The sequence below is a fragment of the Manihot esculenta genome, chromosome 15 (genome assembly GCF_001659605.2).
Source record: "Manihot esculenta cultivar AM560-2 chromosome 15, M.esculenta_v8, whole genome shotgun sequence".
Taxonomy (NCBI): Eukaryota; Viridiplantae; Streptophyta; class Magnoliopsida; order Malpighiales; family Euphorbiaceae; genus Manihot; species Manihot esculenta.
In genome coordinates, this window is record NC_035175.2 from 16,321,859 (window position 1) to 16,329,641 (window position 7,783).

Consider the following 7,783-nt stretch of genomic DNA (forward strand, 5'->3'; position numbering starts at 1 on the left):
GCCATGTTCGGCGGCCGAACTTAGACTTCCCTCACTTATGCCTTCGGGGGCCTAAAGCACTCGCGAAGCGCATGCATGTTCGGCAGCCGAACTTGAGGTTCGGCGGCCGAACCTGAGTCTTCCTCTTAAGGTTATTTTCATTCAAAACTTAATTTCTTTCTTGCTTAAAACCATAAAATACATTAAAACATATTATGAAAACATGATTTTACCCTTCTAGAGATTTCCGACATCCGAGATTCCACCGGACGGTAGGAATTCCGATACCGGAGTCTAGCCGGGTATTACATTCTCCCCCTCTTAAGAACTTTCGTCCCCGAATGTGTAACGACCCCAAAATGGACCGTCACCGGCGCTAGGATTCAGGTCGGCTTAAGGCCGCCAGAACCCGTAGCAAGCCTGCTATACTCTCTGTGTACCTGTAAACCTCATACATGATCATACATTTTCTGTGAAAATAAAACTCTTTTCTGAACCAAGGCTTAACCTGTGCATGCACTATCTCTGTACTCTGTACTCATGTACTCTGTACTCTGTATCCCTGACTAGAGCTTGCTCTAGATGGGTTAACTCATACCTGTTAAGCCTGGTTTTCACATACAGGAACATATACAGATCATGTACAAAACATACATCACTAGGTCAAGCAACAACTATTACATCTCTTTAATATTACATGTCCACTCTAAGCTCTTACAGATCTCTTTACTCTTCCTGTACTCTGCTGGACTGTCCCTGTACACTGTACACTGAACCTGCAAAACTGGGGTTAAGGGAGTGGGATGAGCTCTATAGCCCAGTGAGTAGAACAGTAAAACATCTCAGTAAAATATGATCTCATGGAATGCACCATATCACAGACAAGCCACATCAAGAGTAAACCTGTCACCACATAGTCCCAGTAACTCTGTGCCAGGGCGTAGAATCGAGCACCTGGTCTTCCTGTCATATATGTATATGTGTATATAACACCTCTGTACTTACCATTGCCAGGGCGTAGTCAAAGGCTCCTGGACTTTGCTATACCTGCCAGGGCGTAGTCAAAGGCTCCTGGACTTTGCTATACTTGCCAGGGCGTAGTCAAAGGCTCCTGGACTTCCTGTTTGAGACTATTGGATCATTCAGTATTCACTCACATCACCAAATAACGATACAATGCAACATATTCGTGAATACTAATGCAATCAACCTATGGCATAAACATGATGCATGAGATATGCTCAAAAGCAGTTTATGGTTCACTTAAAAGTCATCAGTTTAGTTCCACTCACCTCTGGCTATCTGGACTGACTGACTTTGCAGGCTCTGAACCTCTGGAGCAGGACTCACTGCTGCTCTCTCTGGTTCCTCTGGTCTGTATAAGCACATAAAGACTCAAATGAGGGACCAAACTATCGTAAGACTACCTCTCTTAAACTACTCAAGAAACCCCTTCATCTCATTCTAAAACTCATGCAAAACATGCAAAAGAAAAGCTGGACAGAACACTTTCGGCGGCAGGTTCGGCGGCCGAAAGTCCTCTCCAGAGACGAAACTCAAGCACCTTCGGTGGCACCTTCGGCGGCCGAATCCCCCACACAGAGCCGAACATGCAAAACTCGCGGGGGCAAACTGTGGCAGCCTAAGCCACCATACAAGAGGTTCGGCGGCCGAATGAACCTTCGGCTGCCGAACCTGAGTTCATCCAGAACTCAGCTTCAACGGCAAACCATCTCCTCCTTCCCTTCAAGCTCTCCAAACATGCCTACCTCCTCTACTCAACTCACCTATACTCATGTATATGTCCACAGGGGTCCAAAAATATCTAATAACCCCAAACAACAGAACAAACATAACACATAAACATGTATACATGCATAAATCATCAAAACTATCATTTATAACCTAAGCATGCATCTCCTTCCATAACTCCCATAAAACCTTCAGAAAACATAAAAACATGTTCAAGAGCATCACTTACCTCCTGTTATAAGAAGATAAACACTCTGATCAAAGGAAACGAACCACCTCTCTTCACACTCTCAAACTCTCCAAAGCTCACTTGTTTTGCTCCAAAACTTTCAAAATTTGGTAAACGAGCAAACTCCTGCATGAGCTGCTCAAACTTAGCAAATAAAGCATAGGAGACGTGGCCAACGTCTGGACATGAGCTGGTGATAACACCTGTCCAAAATGCTGACTAAGGGATACAAAACTGCTGGCTAAGCAACTCAGCTTCGGCTGCCGAATCGCATGCAAAACCATGCAACATTCGGGGGCCGAACGTGACCTTCGGAAGCCGAACATTGAGCACTTTCGGCGGCCGAACTTATCTTCGGCGGCCGAACTTGGCTGAAGTCTCCATGAACTATTTTCTCTTCAAAACTCAAAATTGTCGAACTGAAAAACTATAAAACACATCATCACACTTAGAACCCTCCTACCCTTATATAGAATCCCAACACCCCGGATTCCATCAGACAAGAGAAATTCCGGTGCCGGATTCTAGCCGGGTATTACAGAATGTTCACCAAACTAACATGGCATAGCATGAAACATGAACATACAAAGCATAAAACATAAGCTCACAACAAAACACATAACACTCACCTTAGAAGAGATGAGGATATTGCTGAAGCATGGACTCCCGTGTCTCCCAGGTACACTCTTCAATGTTGTGGTGATTCCAAAGGACTTTCACCATCGGGATTTCCTTGTTTCTTAACTTTCTGGTCTGAGTGTCAAGATTCCGCACTGGCTGCTCAACATAGGTGAGATCTTCTTGGATCTCCACATCAGGCTCACTAAGAACCTTGCCCGGATCTGACACGAATTTTCTTAACATGGGAACATGGAAAACCGGATGGATTCTCTCCATTGAAGCAGGTAAATCCAGCTTATACGATACATTCCCGATCTTCTGCAAGATTTCAAAGGGTCCGATGTACCGTGGAGCTAGCTTACCTTTCTTCCCAAACCGAATCACCCCTTTCATTGGAGACACTTTGAGCAATACAAAATCCCCCTCCTGAAACTCTACTTGCCTTCTGCGGATATCTGCATAACTCTTTTGCCTGCTTGCAGCAGTCTTGATTCTTTCTCTGATTATGGGCACCACTCTGCTGGTGATCTCAACTAGCTCAGGCCCTGCTAAGGCCTTTTCTCCAACTTCCTCCCGACAGACAGGCGATCTGCACTTCCTTCCATACAAAGCTTCATATGGAGCCATCCCTATGCTAGCATGATGGCTGTTATTGTAGGCAAACTCCACCAGAGGTAGATGCTGCCTCCAAGAACCGCCAAAATCCAGCACACACATTCTGAGTATATCCTCTATTGTCTGGATGGTCCTCTCTGACTGTCCGTCCGTCTGTGGATGGAAAGCAGTGCTAAAATCCAACCTGGTACCCATAGCATTCTGCAGACTCCGCCAAAACCTGGAGGTGAACTGGAGTCCTCTATCAGACACTATTGAAACAGGAACCCCGTGCAGCCTGACAATCTCATCTACATACACCTGCGCCAACTTGTCCACAGATTAGTTACTCCTGACAGGAATGAAGTGAGCAGATTTGGTCAATCTGTCCACAATCACACATATGGAGTCTAATCTGTTGGACGATGCCGGTAATCCCACCACGAAGTCCATAGCTATATTCTCCCATTTCCACTCTGGAATAGGTAGTGGGTTAAGCATTCCAGCCGGCTTCTGATGTTCCAGCTTCACCCTCTAACACACTTCGCAGGCTGACACAAACTGTGCCACTTCTCTCTTCATAGCTGGCCACCAATACACTTTCTTCAGATCTTGATACATTTTGGTGGCTCCAGGGTGAACACTGTATCTGGCATTATGAGCCTCCCTCATAATGTCTCCCTTCAGACCCACATCATCTGGTACACACAATCTATTCCCATAGCGGAGGATCCCCTTACTGTCAAATCTGAACTCTTCGTTTTTGCCTGACTAAACAGTCCTGGCAATCTTTACTAAGTCTGGGTCCTCGTGTTGTTTCTGAGCCACCTGCTCCAGAAACATAGGTGCCACTCTCATTTGGGTTATCAAAGCACCTGTACCAGACAACTCCAACTGTAGACCTTCATTTATGAGCTTGAAGAACTCCCTCACAACTAGCCTCCTCTCTGCCGAAATATGGGACAAACTGCCAAGTGATTTCCGGCTTAAGGCGTCTGCCACAACATTCGCCTTACCCGGATGGTACTGGATCTTACAATCATAATCACTGAGCAGTTCTACCCATCTTCTCTGTCTCAAATTCAGCTCTCTCTGACTTAGGATGTATTGTAGGCTCTTATGATCTGTGAAGATCTCACATTTTACCCCATAAAGGTAGTGCCTCCACATCTTGAGTGCAAAGATTACAGCTGCCATCTCTAGGTCATGTGTAGGGTAATTCAACTCATGCTTCTTCAGCTGCCTAGAAGCGTAAGCAATCACCCTTTCATTCTGCATTAGCACACAACCCAGTCCCACACGGGATGCATCACAATACACTGAGAAGTCTTCATTACTAGATGGCAGAGCTAACACCGGTGCTGAAGTCAACCTCTTCTTTAGCTCCTCAAAGCTCTCCTCACACTGGTCGGTCCACACAAACCTCTGGTTCTTCTTAGTCAGTTTGGTCATGGGAGCTGCAATTTTAGAGAAGTCCTGTACGAACCTCCTATAGTAACCTGCCAAACCCAAGAAGCTCTTGATCTCTGTCACTGTAATGGGTCTTGGCCAGTTAGCTACAACTTCCACTTTCTTGGGGTCCACCTCTATTCCATTTTCTGACACCACATGCCCTAAGAATGCAATGCTCCTCAGCCAGAATTCACACTTGGAGAACTTGACATACAAGCCATGTTCCCTCAAGGTCTGCAGAACTAACCTCAGATGATGGGCATGCTCCTCTGCATTCCTGGAATACACTAAGATATCATCTATGAAGACATTAACAAAGTGATCCAGGTATTGACTGAAAACTTTATTCATGAGATCCATGAATGCTGCAGGGGCATTGGTTAACCCGAACGACATCACAAGGAACTCATAGTGCCCATATCTGGTCCTGAATGCTGTCTTCGGCACATCCTCTTCTCTTATCCTCAGCTGATGGTACCCTGATCTCAGATCTATCTTGGAGAAACAACCTGCTCCTGCTAGCTGGTCGAATAGATTGTCGATCCTTGGAAAAGGGTACTTATTCTTGGTAGTGACCTTGTTCAACTGCCTATAGTCGATACAAAGTCTGAGGGATCCATCCTTCTTTTTCACGAACAGCACTGGAGCACCCCAAGGTGAGGTACTCGGTCGGATGAAGCCTCTATCTACCAACTCTTGTAACTGTTCCTTAAGCTCCTTCAATTCTGCTGGTGCCATCCTATAGGGAGGGATAGAGATCGGTCTGGTTCCAGGCATCAACTCAATTTCGAACTCTATCTCCCTAGCAGGCGGTAGACCTGGCAGCTCGTCTGGGAAAACATCTAAGAACTCACTGACCACGAGCACTGAGGCGGGCTCTCTAACATGACTATCCAGCTCCCTCACATGAGCCAGAAAACCCTGACAACCCCTCCTGAGCAACCTACGAACATGAAGGGCTGATATCATACCTCTAGGTGTACTCCCCCTGTCTCCTCTGAAGACAACCTCTGACCCATCCTGACATCTGAACTTGACTACCTTGTCTCTGCAGTCCAAGGTAGCATCATGGGTAGATAGCCAATCCATCCCTATAATGACATCAAAATCTGTCAAATCTAGAACCACAAGGTCGGCAGAATCTTCCCTCCACAAAAACTGGACTACACTGGCAGACTGACTCTGCCACTGACGGGTCACACTTGGGTCCACTGACCCATAGGGGACACTTTAACCCAGAGACCATCAATCCCAACCTCTCGACGGCCCTCGGAGCAATGAAAGAATGAGATGCACCAGGGTCCATTAAGGCATAAACATCTGAGCAACCAATGATGAGATTACTTGCCACCACGGTGTTCGATGCATTTGCCTCCTGCTGTGTCATTGTGAAGATCCGTGCTGGGGCTGATGGACCTTCACCTCTGAAACCCGCTGAAGAAGAGGTTGCCTCTCTCCCTCTGCCTCTGCCACTGGCCTGAGTCGCGGCTGGAGCTACTGGTTGAGCCACACTACCAGAGGCTATCTGTAACAGCCCGGAAACCGTTACCCTACCGTAACGGCCCGAACCGCCATCGGCGCTAGGATCCAGATCGGCTTAAGGCCGCCGGGACCCGTAGCAAGCCAAACATACCTCCTATCACCTGGTCAAATCCCATACATGATCAAAACTATAACATAAAAACTTAAACATCTGATGTACATACCGAGCCTGACCTGTATGCGACATAAGTGAAATCATAAAGAAACCCCCTACTAGAGCCCTCATCAACACTCTAGTTGGGTCAACATAACATACATCAAGCTGGGATTACATCCAAGGAACTAGAACCTAACCTGTGCATGCATCAAACCACAAACATAAGACCTCCTCTAGGGTCCTCATCCATTTCCATAGCGTGGTACACAACACATGCCACAAGATTAGTTCAAACCCAACTCAACATCTAAAACATTACATACATCATGTATTAAACAGGGACTAACCAAGTCTCAGGGCCAAGCACCACTCTAAACCATAAATATAACTCCAATTAACTTGACATTACAATACTCTTACAAATCATTATCAAATTATAATACATGTCCACACTAAAAGTACTAAGCTAATATTATTACAAAAGTACGACCTTAACCCTTGAAACTTCCCGATCGCCTCAAACCTGCAACACTGGGGTTAGGGGAGAGGGGTGAGCTAAAAAGCCCAGTGAGTAGAAACATAGAAAACAGTTCATTAATTACATGCTCTCATGAAATGCGTCATAACACAGAGAAATCACATAACTGTATCTTGTCCGTCTCGGGGTTCATGCAAATAAATATTCCCCACGGACTGTTTTTGAGAGTTTCTTTCTTTGCTAGCATCCTTTACTCTCAAGGATCGGACATGACCTCAAAATTCCCTCTGTCGGTGCCCGGCTCCCCCAAGGAAGCTCACACAGGACTTTCACATACATGACAGGGTACCAAATCCACAGAGAGCTCACCAGGACTTTCCTATATGTACTTGTCCGGCTCTCAAAGGACTTACCCAAGACTCAATGACAGAAATGGGCTATTGAAGTCGCCTTGGTCCAAACCTCCTGAATCAACATCAAATAATGCAATGCGCCATATTCGTGAAACTAGTGCAATCATCCTATTACATATAAACATGATGCATGAACATGCTTTAGGCATTAGATTTCGTACATAAAAGATTAAGTTTAGTTCTACTCACCTGAAGCCACTGCTCAGCTAACTCTACTGGGCCAACTAGCACTGAAGCTAGACACCTCGATGTCTCGGGTCCGATCCTACACAGATGGACTCACATGAGGTACTAAACACACTCTAACAACTCATAAACAACTGCCCAAAAACCCCCTAGAACATCACATAAACATGCATAGAAACCAACCTTGAAAAGGCTGGACAGGGCACTTTCGGCGGCACCTTCGGCGGCCGAACCCTCTCTCCAGAGACGAAACTCGGGCACCTTCGGCGGCACCTTCGGCGGCCGAAAGTCCCACTCCAGAGACGAAAGTCAGGCATGTTCGGCGGCCGAACATTACCTTCGACGGCCGAAAGTCTGCTTTCAAGCCAAACTCAACTTTCGGGGGCAAGGTTAGGCGGCCAATCCATGCATCCAAGGGCAGGTTCGGCGGCCGAAACCAC